At 45.0% G+C, this 14985-nt stretch overlaps 1 protein-coding gene across 4 annotated transcripts in view; it reads left to right on the top strand.

Annotated features, from left to right (window-relative positions):
- Positions 1 to 14985, top strand: part of LOC146866766 (kelch-like protein 33) — a 192831-nt gene that overhangs the window by 7933 nt on the left and 169913 nt on the right. The window contains exon 2 of one of the 4 annotated variants that reach the window (XM_085601244.1): positions 3845 to 3928. The exons of 2 other annotated variants lie outside the window; for them this stretch is intronic. The gene's annotated coding sequence lies outside the window, so the exon portion shown is untranslated. Of the gene's footprint in view, positions 1 to 3844; positions 3929 to 12732; positions 12938 to 14985 lie in introns of those variants that run through there. One more of the 4 variants, XM_085601254.1, reaches the window with a different exon arrangement.

Genomic DNA, 14985 nt, shown 5'->3' on the forward strand with positions numbered 1-14985 from the left:
TTTTCAACAAAAGTCTCATAGGTTCCACTATCTCACTGAAATTGGGAACAAACTTTGAACAATATTCCGCCAATCCCAGAAAAGATTTTAACTGCTCTTTATTGATCGGAGAAGGTGCATCTTTAACTGCTCTCACAATACTATTTTTAGGTCTTATACCTTCCGCCGATATCTGATGACCCAGATAATTAACCGTTCCCAATCTAATTTGACATTTCTCTTTCTTTATCGTCAATCCACACTTCTCAACCCTACATAAAACCTCCTCCATAATCTCATCATGCTCTTTTTGTGACCTCCCCACTATCAAGATGTCGTCCTGAAAACACATCACTCTCTCCAAACCCTTCAATATGTTGTGCATCACTCTCTGGAAAACTGCGGAAGCCGATGCCAAACCGAATGGCATCCTCCGGTAGCGAAATGCCCCTAGTGGTGTGACAAATGAGGTCAAATGTCGTGAATCTGGGTGTAAATTTACCTGATGGTACGCCGATGACATATCCAGAACACTGAAAACACAACCCCCACCCATCCCACTTAACATTTCTCCAATATTGGGCAAAGGTTGCCTGACTACCCTTATGTTTTTGTTTAAGTCTCGTAAGTCAATGCACAAACGAATATTATTACCCTCCTTAGGAGCTACGACAATCGGAGATAACCACTCTGAGGACTCAATCGGTTCAATAATCTTAGCTTGCAATAATTTTTCCAATTCTTTTTGCAAGGCTTCCTTCATCATGTAAGGTACAGACCTTAGACAAATGACCCCTTTTTCCACAAGACCTGCACGTAGCATTCCTAGCACCACATGCAAAGCTTGAACTTATATGCTCAGGACATCCACACCTATAGCAGATTATTGGCCTTCGCTCTACCTGTTTCATCGATGTGTTTCCATACCCCTTATATATTGTTTTCTTAACATCTTTTTTCATGTCTTTTACCTCAGCTGCTATTTCTTTTACCGTCACTGTTGACGGACTTTCTGAAACTTTTTTTTCACTATCTATCTCTCTGATCCAATGGTCTGTATCTTCCATGCTTCTAGCGATCTGAATAGCCTCTTCTAAAGTAGGATTCTTTGATAGTAACTTTTCTCTAACCTTCTTATTATTCGTGCATCTGACAATTTGATCTCTTATTAACGAATCACACAATATTCCAAATTCACACGTGACAGCTAACCCTCGAAGAGTCGCTACATAAGATACAACGCCCTCATCAGACTTTTGTCCTCTAGAAAAAAACTTATGTCTTTCAAACACAACATTAATTTTTGGCAAGAAGTGTTTCTCTAGCATCTGCAATGACATTTCATAAATGTTTACCGGCTGCCCATCACCCATCCCCAGAGAAATTTCTGGCAAATCATCATAAATGCGCCTCCCTTCAACACCCAAATGATGTAATAATATGGCTTGCCTCCTAACAGGCCCATATTTATCTCCACCAATGGCTAATAAATAAGTGAAAAAAATATTTTTCCATCTTTTCCATGGAATAATGGGATCACCAGGCACCGGCAAAAATTTTGGTGGAGCTGACATTGAATCATCAGACATTTTCTAAGTATGAATAGGAATAAAATATAACTAAAACAATTGACTGAAATAATTAATTAAAACAATTAATTAAAATAATTAACTAAAACAACCAATCATGATAGTCACTGTATACACTGCAACTTGAAATTCTGTTTTCTTTCCTCTTGGCACTTTGCACGCAAGTCCTTTTTCAGTTTTTCATATATCTGGATTCTCCTGTTAGTCCTTCTGCTGTTTCCACGGACCTACACGTTCATTGTTCGTACCAGCGTTGTTGTTTCCAGCTTAATTCACCCGAGATTTCGCCGATCTTTGACCTGCTCTGTTACTAAGGTAATTCTTTAACTCCTCTGTAAATGAATCGTGCTATGAATTCCTTAACGCGCGCACTGTTGCCATGCACTGAGTTCCTTCACCGAGAATATTGTCAACACGCGCTGCGTTAACTCGCACTGTGTTTACTTTTAAAGACACGGCTTGACTCGCGCTAATCCTCCTTCATTGCCAACATCAGGAAACACGCGCACTGTCATCACGCGATTTGTTTGTTTACTTTTAAGCAATCGACTACTTCGTAGGCTTTAGTCGTGTTAAATACGGCTCAAATTACCGTGCTCCAACCTCCTTACACCGGCTTGTTTACCATTCGAGGCACGTTTACGAAGCATCAACTTGCATCCAAACTATTAACCGTCCCTTATCCTGTCACCTTATACCGTAACGCGGTTATTAACAACTGCTCAAGTTCAAATATGCAGTAAATTTGGCTATTAAAAGCTGGACGGGTTAAAATCGTCAGTTTACCTCCTTCTTTTCCAATTCAACAGCTCAGCTCAGGCTCGTTAAAATCGCTTCATTAGCACTGATTTCCACATCAGTGTCGTTCCAGGGATGAAGGTTGCTTGCTTGTTCCCTGCACAAGTTCGCTCGTCGCCAATTTGTAATAAATAAGTCCAGTTCCAAGTTTAGAGATAGAGATCTTTACTGGCATCAGTCTTCATAACAACCTCCAGCATTACACTGATACTGGCTCAAGTTAGAACATTGGAATACAATAACTCCATTGCATCATACCCTGAACATTCTATTCCAGCATCATCACAATAAGCCATGCAAAGGGTTTTGTTGTGTAAGGTTAAAGTTGTTTAATTTTACTGTCACTGTTAAGGATTATTGTTAGTATTTAGTGTGTAAGTGTATTCTAGTGTAGTTAGCTGTGTTTTGGGAGTTTTATTTGATTTACTGTGTAAAAAGTAGTTGTAGGTATCTGTTGTGTTAGAAGTGAATGCAATTTGCAGTGGTTTAAATGTTTTTAATGGGTGAGGTTAACATGTTATGTTTATTTGCTATTTGGTTTGTAATAGGTTAGGCATTAGGTTTGAATGGTTTTGTGGATTTGTTTGATGGCCTGGTTACTATCATGTATTTAATATATTCTTAATTTGTATTAAGGGGCCGATTATGATGTCGGTCAGAAAGCACTCCAAATGAACCTGTGTTCCAACCGACAACACAGGCTCCCATTGAAGAAAGGGGTGGTTGCGTAAAACCTTGCACCCTATGGCAGGCACCCCATGGTATCTGCCACACTGTGCATGGTTGCAAAGAGGTGTCCCATGGGTACCCCCACGGGCCCCAACTGGAGGGCTCCAGGTGAAGGTGGGGCCTGTTACAGGCCACCAAAGTCAGTCTCCGACAGCCATTCCGTGTCAGACAGACCGAATCGGAAAGGCTGTCCAAATCCGGGATCGTAATACGTCATCCGGAAAGGAAACGCGGTCCACAGAGCTGCACGATTCGGCCGCGACTGATTCGGAGTCTCCGAATGCCGGTCAGAACTGATTCGGACTGATCAACGGTTACCGTTCCAGCATAATACGTCGTTAAGAAATGTTTCCAAGATGGTCGAAACATGGGTTCCGACACGGTTTAGGAGTAGACGACTGACATTCGGAGCCTTTCCAACCAACATCATAATTGCCCCCAAAATGTTGATTATGTGTATGCTTATGCTACTTATATATTTAATTTTATTTTGCTGTTATATTGTGTGGGTAGTAATTGTATGCTTTTTCTTTTACAAGAGAGAAGATGCTTTACTTTAAGGATTTCTATTTTGGTTGATGTTTTGGATATAGATTTTAGAGATACATTTTAATTTCTCTTGTTTTATATTTTTGCTACTCATTCTTTGGTGCATTTTTTATTGCAATTTCTTCTGGATTTTTGGGGGGATTTTTACAACTGCATTAAGGTATATTTTTGGTGAAGTTATTTTTCTGACATTTTTTCAGGTGACTTTTGCATTTTCTTTGTTATATTTTGTGAAATTATATTGGTGTGATGGAACTGTGAATGCACCCTTGGGCTACTGAATTGTGAGTATTATTTCCATTTATTTTTATTTGTGGGTGTGAATGTTTTATTTTCATATGTTGTTTTTTACTATTTTGTTTACATGGATTTGGATTATGAAATTATTTGACTACAAATATATGTGTATAGTGCTTAATTTGTTGAAATGTATTTTTTTGGTTAAGTGCAATATATTTTAGATGCTCAGTTGGAAAAAATGATTGTGTTCATTGGTTGAATTTTATTTTTATTCCTACCTATGCTATGGAGTCTAGGTGGTCTAGGTGTGGTAGTTTACCTTTTTACAGAGAATTTCATCCATGTGTAATATTTTCTTGGTTAGTGTTGCTCTTTGTGTTTTTGATACTGATTGTTGAGTTTTTAAGGTTTGATAGCTGTGTTCGTTTTGTGGTATTTCAATGCATTTGTATATAATTTGATGTGTCTGCCAATTGTGGTTAGAACTCACCAAGTAATAGGATCAGAATAATAATTTTAATCACATACGCTGTAGACAGCCACAAAACAGGAACTTAATATGGTCCTGTGTAAGCAGGAAAAATTGAGACCTTGTATGGATTACGGTCTACTACTACCTGATGCGTGGAATCTGAATACTTCACTTTCGCAGACTGCAGTATTTTCTGACTTGTGAGAAATAACTTCTACACATCTGGGATTTGGAGGTATTACGCATATCAGACTGCCGGACATACAACCTTACCATCACTATTTTTGGGGAATTAAGAAATTTTGGATAGCATTAGAATCACATAGGTTGAATTACTCAAGACTGGTATCAAGAAAAGTGAGGTGAAACCCTTCTTTGGCCACACCATACGGTCCGTCCACCATTATATCTTTAACGCTGAGACATCCCGTTTCTTTGAAGCCTTGAAAAAGTAAACTCCATGACAAAACACGTGTTAGCTGTTGGTTTTCATCCCCGAACATTGTTTGCCTCAAATTGGATTGGAAAATCTGATTCCTTGTAACAATAGGAAAACAAATGTACTATATTGGTAACTGTGTGTTAAGCAAAACTAAATTCTTTATCTGTACCTGGGAAAAGAATTAAAAAGATCTCTTTGTATAACAATTGGACGTCATAAACAGACATCATATGTACTTCAAAAGAGTGACAGGGTTTATCTCTTATAATATTAGATTAAAACATATAAACAACATTATAATCATAATAATAATAATAAATAACATTTATAAAGCGCACGGCTACCTTCAACGGATGTGTCCCGGTGCTGGGTTGCAGATTCACAGCGAGAAAAACAAGAAGAAGAACTATGAGAGGTTAAAGAGGCAGGTTTTTGAGAGCTCTCCTGAAGGCCGATTCTGAATCTGTCATGCGGAGACGGAGGGGCATAGCATTCCAGAGCTTCGCAGCTCTAACCGGGAATGCTCTACCGCCTATCCTGGCCACAAGGAACCCTGAGCAATTTCAGGTGATTTGATCTCAGGACCCGGTCTTGCTGGTAGTTTTGCAATCTATGTCTCAGATAGCCCGGGCCCCGTTCCCTGGTGGCTCTGTAGGCCAGAGTTAGTGCCTTTAACTCAATTCTCCTACTGACGGGTAGCCAGTGGAGGCTCTGCAAATGTGGGGAGATGCTATGGTGAAATGGCATATTCCTAATTAATCTGGCCGCAGCGTTTTGAATTATTTGCAGCCTGTGGACGAGATAGGCTGGTAGTCCTAGATAGAGACTATTCGAATAGTCCAGGCGGGATGTGACCAATGAGTGGACCACTGTCTTCCTGCAATACATCGGAAGAAAGTGAAGGAATTTCCTCAAAGCTCACAGCTTCCAAAAGCATGAGGAGGCGACCTGGCAGATCTCGGTCTTGCAGGAGACGTCATCGTCAAATTTAAACCCTAGATTTCTGGCCAAATCCACAGGAATTGGTGGGGGGTTCAGCTCTGAGGGACACCAAAGCTTAGAAGGTGGAGGAGTCAGTTGGTTGAAAAATAAAACCTCAGTTTTCTCAGTGTTAAGTTTTAAGCAATTCTCAGTCCTCCAGGCCGAGATGTTATTCAGGCATTGCTTAAAGTTGGCAAAGGCCGCCTCCGAGTGTTCTTTGAACGAGAACACCATCTGAGTGTCATCAGTGTAGGAGACCACTCTCACTCCACATGTCTCGACCAAGGTCGCAAGGGGAATAAGATATACATGAAACATTAAGGGGCTCAGTGCCGACTCCTGAGGTACCCCCCAGACAAGAGGCTTCTGGGAGGAAACATAAGGGCATGGAAACACTTGTTGTTAGCAGTTCTCCAAGAACGAATCAAGCCAGGACAAAGTAGTACGCCACACTCCCAGGTGTTTTAGTCTCTCCAGGAAAATTGAGTGGGCCACAGTGTCGAATGCTGCGGACAGGTCCAGCAGCAACAGCATTGCTGAGCTTTCCTGGTCCATAGCCTCTCGCATGGTTTCAGCAAATTCCAGAAGTGCTGTCCCCGTGCTATATCCCATTCTAAACCCAGATTGAGCATCATAGAACCGATTGTTTGATTCAAGGAATTCAGAAAGTTGTATCTGAACTTCCTTCTCGAGAAATTTAGCTGGTGCAGGTAAAAGGCAAATGAGCCTGAAGTTCTTTTGTTCTGCTGGGTCAGTATCCGGTTTCTTAGGGATCGGCAGTAGGTTTGCCTGTTTACATGCAGCTGGGTAGATACCAGTTGTCAGGGAGGAATTCCAGATCTGGTTCAGGGGAACATTGAGCCAGGGGGCAAGCAATTTAAAAAACTGAGCTGGAGTGTCAGGGAGCGTGGTCTGGCCACGGAGGAAGATGGTCGCCTAGGAGACAAGCTCCGCTCCGAGGGAGACTCCAGGCGGGGAATGCAGCATTCTGGAGGTGGCCCCGTGATACCATCCAACTGCCTCTAGATGTGGGGGCCTTCCCGGATGCTCCGGTGTTGTCATCACAGCTGAAGAGTACGCAGCTGAGATGGCACTCCGTCGGAAGACTCTCGGGCCTGGAGGCATGTCATTAGCCTCGGCCTCGAGTGATTGCCCGACCCCGCCTCCGGTCCTTACTGCAGGATTTGGAAGAGCCGGGGCTACTCCCTGTGCCTGGAGGTCCCCTCCATTGCTGCAAAAACTGTCTCACCCTCCACTCTGGTAGCATCGCCATGTCTGGGGAGTGGGTGGTGGGGTCAGCCCCTCTGTGGAGGATTCACAGGCCTCGAGGTGTGCTCTCAGCCTCAAACCCGAGTTGCTACCTGGCCCTGCCTCTTGACTTGGCATTGAGGCCATGAGGGGCAGGAGCTGCTCCCTGAGCCTGGCAACGCCCTCCACAGCTACGGAGACTGCCTTTCTCCCCTCCGCTCCGGTACCATCACCATGTCTGAGGAGCGTTTGGAGGGGGCGGCGGAGCTACGAACAATTACTAGGCCTGGAGGCCGGCCCACAGCCTTGGCCTTAAGTGGTCGCCCGGCCCCACCTCCCATTTCAGCAATAGGTCCCTGCTGAGATGAGACTGTTTCTGGCACTCTATGACATGCTAATACATGGATTACCTCCCCCTCACCGGCAAGAGACAGGCGCCACCTGTGATCTGAGGCACCCTCCTGCCTGAAACGGTGTCTGCACCACAACGCCCCCTGTTCCCCATCTGGTACGGGGGTCTCTTCTCATTGCACTGGAGGGTAGAAGAAGAGGGAGAATGGCGGCAAACGCCTAACAGAGATGCAGGAGCACCTTCCTTACACCACAGCACGGATTGCCTCCCCCCAGCGCGAGTGACAGGCGCCATCTGCGCTTCCAGACATCGGCTACGCCAGCAAAGGAGAGAACCCCATAGTCCCCTGTCCCCACCTGGCACAGTCACAGGGTTCTCCTCTTCGCAGTGCTTTGTTGTGTGGGGCAGAGAAGGTGGGAGATCGGCAGTGGACGGCCTACCGAAGGGACAGGAATACCTCTCTGAAGAGGGGCACATCTCGACGGCTCTAGCAGAGGAAGCCCCCCAGAGCGATGTTTCAGCCCAACACATGACTGCCCAGCCTCTATTCCCACTATGGCAACGTGGTCCTGATGTACTGGGGCTGCACCTACGAGCTTGTGGAGGGAGAACCAAAGCTCCCCATTCCAGAGTGGGTGACCCCTAAGAAGCACCTGCATATCCCTGTGGATGGGGACGGATACCCCAGTCTTGCCCCCCCGTCAGGCTGGTGATGGCAAAACGCGGTACTGGGGCACGAATGACCGCGACAAAACAAGGGAGCAAGACCTCCAGGTAGCCCTTATTCCTGGAGGCGCTGAAGCAACAACTGCGTACAATGGCCTCGAAAGCTGGCGACACACTGGCGAGTGCCCCTCACTGACCCCGGCAGAGGGAGTCACTATTGACCACAATTTACAAGAGATCTCCTCAGTTAGTCGCAGATTGGAGGGGATGAACTCTAATATTTCCAAACTGGCGGATTACACCAAATTAATATGGGTAGACCTGGCTGGGTACCACTCTCGTGTGCAGGCACTGGATCAGAGGCTGACAGCGGTGGAGGGCCGGCTGAACACCATACCGGACAGGGATCAAGAAACCCTCTTACTCCGCAGCAAGCCTGTCGACTTGGAGGACCGCAGCCGCAGGAATAATGTCCACTTCTTTGGATTTCCGTAATCCGTCGAGGGTACCCTCCCGAAGCACATTGGAGCCACCTTTGATCCTCCCCTGTAGATACATAGAGCCCATCACATAGGACCACTCCACAATGATTTTAACATGCGGCCATGGCCGCTTATTGCCTGCCTTTTACGCCATGACCAGACGAGGCAAATCCTAGCAGCAGCGTGTGCACAAGGATTGTTTACCCAGGATGGTTACAGTATCCGGATGGGCGCTGATTTCTGTAAAGAAACAAGCGACCGCCCCAAAAACCTTCCTATCTTTCAGGCCCTTTCTCTGGCAGCTGAAAATTAATTATGGCCTCTTTGAACCGGCAAGACTCTGCATTACCAAGGATAGTAATTCCAAGAACTTTTACGACCCAGAGGACCTCCGCCTGTTTCTGGACAATACAACAAGTCAGGACATAGACACTCACACAGGCGACTTAGAACTTTCCCAATCGTCTGGCCCATCCCAGTCCACGGAGAACAGGAGACGGGCCCAGGGATGCATATGGCAACATGGTAGAGGCCTGGACAGAGCGGCAAATATGCATGAGGACAGAGCCTCCGCGCTACAACCTGTGGCCACCTTTGCCCATGAGCCTCAGAGAAACAAATCTTGATCACCTTTGAAACCAAGACCTGAGCAAGATATGGGGCGCAGAGGGCCTGTGCTGGAGGGCCTAGGAGGATGATCCCGACTACAGCTGGTTATGCGGCCAATGGCGCAGTGGGAAGATGTCTGAGCAAAAGACAGCTGAGAATTATATACACTGTTCTGTATTGCGGGGCATCTTAGGCCCTGGAAGATTACATTGTTCCACCTCACTCACTCATATTGAATACGTGAGTTACGGAAGCTTGTAGCTGTGTCATTGTATTGCACCTCACAGAATGTAGTTTTCACTGTTTGTATAATTGCGTTGTTAAGTAGACCGCCTCCCTCCACATATATTTTTTTTACCGCCCCAGATGATTTTGCCCGCTCCACCTCCTCCCCCTCCTATGCACAGTGTGAGTGATTGCAGCCCCACACCTGATACTGACGCTTCCTTAGGGGGATTCACCCATATTTATCTCAGCTTCCATATTCATGTCTGACAGTCTCTAGGCCTTGCGATGCCATCACAAGCAGGAGCTGTGTGGTGTCCGTCCGCTAAACAGGGGTCATACCCCCTTACCCCCCATCTTGGGCCGCCCATCGCTTTCTTTTTCTTGGACCCCTTCACTATATATATTGAGGATACTCCCCACAGCAATGGTTCAGAGGAGATCCATGCCCCCTCGGAGCGGCACTCCGCCGAGTGTAGACCTGCGGTAGACAGCTTAGTGCTCACAGTGAGCGAAGGCTGAGAAGGTAACCCCTACCTCCGGTGTCCCATTGTTCTTTCCCTACCCTTCTCCTTCTGCCTTTTCCCCCCCTTCCTTATGACACATTCCGGTCAGAAACCGTGCACCCTCACTGCGAGAAGCTAAGCACCATTCTACCACTCCTCACCACTGACTGAGATGCCCTTACAGCACACTCTACTATACAGGACCCCTTATTGCCCAGCAACAGCCCTAGCGACCTAACAGACCCAAACCATCAAGAAAGCACCAGACGATCCCCAAGCCCCCCCCTCTCCCTCCCTCCCTTTCCTTTCTCTGTTTCCTGGTCTTTCCTCCTATTTGCTCTCTTTTCTTTTCTCCTCTCTTTCGTTCCCGCTCTCGTTCTCTTTCCCGTGAGTCCCTCTAATCGGACCATCTCTTCCTTCCGTTTTAAAACACACTGCTACCAGTAATTCCACCCAGCAAACTTTGTAATCTTTCATGAAGACCGACGCTTACCCCTCACTCCCACTTGCCTTCACCTACACATTACACCCAATCCCCCCAGGGTTCACCATTCACTGCACAGCGCCAACCCCCCTGATCTGCACTTACTGCTTTAAGCATCATGACCTCCCCATGCCCACTGCGAGCGGTCACATGGAACGCTCATGGCCTCACGCACTACATAAAGCGGAACAAGATCTTGGCATACCTGTAATCTAAACATGCAGATGTAGCTTTGCTTCAGGAAACGCACCTAGATACAGTAGAATCGGATAAGCTGCGGAGAGACTGGGTAGGGAAGGTACATAGTAGTGTGCAGGCTGGGATTCCTGCAAATGAGGGCTCAACCCACCAGTGCGGGGTAGCAATGTCCTCAGGAAATCCCTTCTGGCGACAGTGACAAAGACCTGGACGAATAGTCACAGACGGTACATTTTCGCACAGCTGAAGTTAGGTGATCGTCAAATATATGTGTGGGTCGGTCTACGCTCCAACAGATTGTGCAATTTTCAGGCTCAGTATAATTTTCTAATCAGGTTACTAAGGTCCATATGAATGAACATTAGTTATAGCTATTACCTAATTGCAATTTTCAATGAACAGCAATTAGGTTATCGCTATTCCTTATGTATGAAACTCCAAGAGTTTTATTTGGCGATTCTTAGGGGGTCGAAAATCCGCTTACCTCATTAAGATTAATGAGGTAGGTCACAATTTGCAACCCACAGGAATCGCTAAAATCATGGGGATGGTGGCCTGCTAGGGTCCGCAGACTACCATGTCCATGATTTCTTTCAATAAAGCAATCATTTTTTTTATGCAGCCCGTTTTCCTCCAAGGAAAACGGGTTGCGTTTAAAAGAAAAAAATGTCATGCTTTCTTTTCATTTTTTAAGAGCAGGCAGTCCGTAGGACCACTACCTGCTCTTAAAAAACATTTCCGCCACCATTCCCAAAGGAGAAGGGGTCCATCGGGACCCCTTCCAATTTGTGAATGGGTTATCACCAACTTGAAGTTGGTGGCAAAATGCAAATGTTTTGAAACTGTATTCACGGTCACAAAACATTCATACATACTGCTGCAATTCGGTATTTGGAAGGGACGCCCTGAGCACGGTTACGGAATTGCAACCTAGGGTTTGTTGTAAAATAGGGTTTGACACATAGGAAAAGCCTTTTTTGCATTCGCAAACGGGCCGATTCTGTGACTAGGCCTGTTTGTGAACGCCAAATAGGTTCATACAAATGGCCCTACAAATTAGTAGATTGGCCTCGGACTGCTCATTAAGTTGTATTGGACTTCATGTGTTCAATTAGTTTATGCCAGGCTTCTTGCGGCTTTGTTTTGTGTTCCACCATCTTGGGTTATTAGCAATGAGTTTGTCTGAAGCTACTGCTCCATTCTAAGATGAACTCATAATCCTGCTCTGCAATTTCTTCTGATTTGTCTCAGTTCCAGCTCATGACTGTGCATGCGTAAATGGACTGCTTCTGACTACAGCGACTTTTTATGTGCTGCTCTCTTATTTCTTCCAGCCAGTGTATGTTTCTCAGAACAGTGTTCCAAGACTATTGTTTCTAAGTTGGTTGATCTGAGGCTCCTGCTCCTTAATGTGGTGATATCCGGCCTCTGATCCTTAATGTTTAGCTCCACAATCTTGCTTCTACTCCAAATCCTGCTGATCCAAGCCTTCATTTCCTTAATTTATGCATAATAGTTTTCTCCCGCATCTTAGTATGCTGCTCTCAGGTTCTTGTTGACCTCATGCTTCTATTAGACACTGAGACAGTCCATAGATTAAGACAATGACTTCCATGTCGGTTGCTCTACAGCCCTTTCCTCAGTGCACTGCTCTCTGGGGGTCTGCTCTTCACTGTATAGATTTATTGCCTCAATGTGTTGATCTCTGGATCCTGATGCATTGTTTGCTCTGAACATGCACTCTGTGTTATTGTTATTCACTTATACCGTTTGTGACTGGGGGGGGCGAGTAAGCTCTTTGAACTAATTTACGTTGATGTTGGGGAACCCTCTGCATTTTATTTGTGAACTGTAAATTGAATCTGAGTATTTTTAACTGTGGGCAAACCTGCCTTTAACTTCTTTTTGGGCACATTACACTTGTATTTTAAGGCTGCTGTGACACATGGAGAAGCCATCTTTATTAGCGCTCCAGTGTTTCACGAACCCCTCCACTACTTATAGGACCAGCTGTGCGGACGCTCGGTTAGCGTCACTACAGTCCTTTTGTGACTGGGGGGCGAGTAAGCTCATTGAACTAATTTACGTTGATGTTGGGGAACCCTCTGTAGTTTATTTGTGAACTGTGAATTGAATTTGAGTATTTTTAACTGTGGGAAAACCTGCTTTTAACTTCTTTTCAGGAACATTACACTTATTTTCAGCCCGCTGTGACACAAGGAGATGCCATCTTGGTTAGCACTCCAGTGTTTCACGGGCTCCTCCACTACTTATGGGACCAGCTGTGCGGACGTGCCAGCAGCACGCCAAAGTCGTGCCAAAGGCAAACCTGTCTGCGCCCGTCTGCGTCCGGCCCAGGCCAGGGTCAAGCCCCCTGCCCGTTTTTCTGTAAGTAAACTCACTTACTCTTCTAATCAGCTCTTAATGCTGCTGGGATCCTTCAATGAAAAGTGTTTACATTATATTTGCCTAGCCAATGATGATTCCATTTGTATCCACTTCCATTTTAAGCTTCTATCAGTCCCAAATCCCCTGCTTCAAAGATCTGATATCCCCACAACATGTTTTTATTAAACTGCCGATCCTTACCTAAACACTCCTCCGAACTCCTCATTCTTTTAGAAGAGGAACAACCTGATGCCTTGCTTTTAACGGAAACATGGCTTCACAAGGAGTCTGAACCTGACCTTGTGCATACTTTTCCTCCTGGATATCATATTCAGCTGAAATACCACAAAAAAAGGAAAAGGTGGAGGTATTGCTATTGTACTTAAAGATTCGTTTAAATGCTGTACTGAACCCGATCCCTTACCAGACTGCAAAAAATTCTCTTTCGCAATCACATTTTCACCCACCCACCCACACTTTTTCAGGTATCTGAATATATCATCCTCCTGGAGCCTATGGACAACCTTTTTAAATCTCTACCTGAAATTGCAGCCAATTTGGCTAGTTCTGCCTCCAATTTCACTCTCTTAGGGGATTTTGCTTTACATCTGGATGACTTGTCAAATTCAGTAGCCTCTGATCTCGTTCAATTTCTATTAGCTATTCAGATAAATCAAAAAGTCATCAGTGCTACACATAGCTAAGGTCACCTACTAGACTCTATTTTTACTAACAACAATGAGCTCCTAGTGGGCGATCCTACTCCTCTGCTTTGGTCAGATCACTTCCTGATCCCTCTGTCCTGGGATACTTCGTGACAACCTTCTTCTTGGTCTAAACTCCCTTTGGAATGTTGGATCTCAGCTCTTAAAGATACAAGGCCTACGCTAGACTCTAACCCTACATCTTCAAATAAAAATCATAATCAGTGGATAGAGTATTCTTTGGACCAAGTTATCCCGAAGAAACTTAGTCACAAAGGAGTTAGAGAAAACTAATCTCCTTGGTATTCTTCTAAGGTTTGCGAATATAAACAAACCTGTAAAAGATTGGAAAGGAAATGGAGAAGGGATTTTAATGAACTAAGTAAACAGAAATACAGGGACTCTAGAAAACTTTATCATTTCGAAGTTAAAACAGCACAAGCACCTTACTATGAGAAACAAAATCAATTTAGCTTCTAACTCTCCTTGGGAAATCTTCCGTATTGCGAAGAATCTTCTGAAGCTTCCCTCTCCAGATGTCTCGCTCAATACTACTCCTAACCGCTGCAATGAACTGGCAGAGTTCTTTCACAAAAAACCCAGGATATATGCAACACCTTCTCCCACTCCTCCTGCTCCAGTAACCATCTCTCCAGGGACGTTGCCCCCGTCACACCGAGTACCTGTTGGAAGAAATTTCCACGATGAGCCTGGACACTCTAGTAAAATTATTTGCCCAAGTAAGAACTGGCTCTCCTCTTGACCCTGCTTCTCCTTACTTCTTGAGTAAGGCTGCGGAAGTAGTCCTCCCATTTATACTCGAGTTGATTAATCTATCTATCTCTACCGGCCTAGTGCCATTACCCTGGAAACATGCTATGGTGAAGCCACTGCTAAAGAAGCCTAATTTAAACCCTGACTCTTTGGGAAATTATCGTCCCATTCCCCTTCTCCCTGGGGTAAGCAAGATCCTAGAAAAATACATTAATATGGTTCTATCAATGTTTTTAGAATCCCACAACCTACTACATTCCTCCCAAACTGGATTCCGACCCCAACAGGAGGTATAGCGGCTATTATCCTTCTCGACCTCAGCTCCGCATTCGATACGGTTAACTATAATATCCTTATTAATGGACTTAGGAATGTCGATGTCTTGCTGCAGTCCTTCTTTGGAAAGCAGGACTTTCCAGGTCATTGAAGGAGGTAACACCACTAAGAGTATGTCACTTAGCTGTGGAGTGCCTCAGGACTCTTCCCTGAGCCCGACATTATTTAATACATATATGAGACCCCTTGCAGATGTTGTTCATCCACATGGCATTAATATAGTCACATATGCTG

Source organism: Triturus cristatus, chromosome 1_2 (genome assembly GCF_964204655.1).
Source record: "Triturus cristatus chromosome 1_2, aTriCri1.1, whole genome shotgun sequence".
Taxonomy (NCBI): domain Eukaryota; kingdom Metazoa; phylum Chordata; class Amphibia; order Caudata; family Salamandridae; genus Triturus; species Triturus cristatus.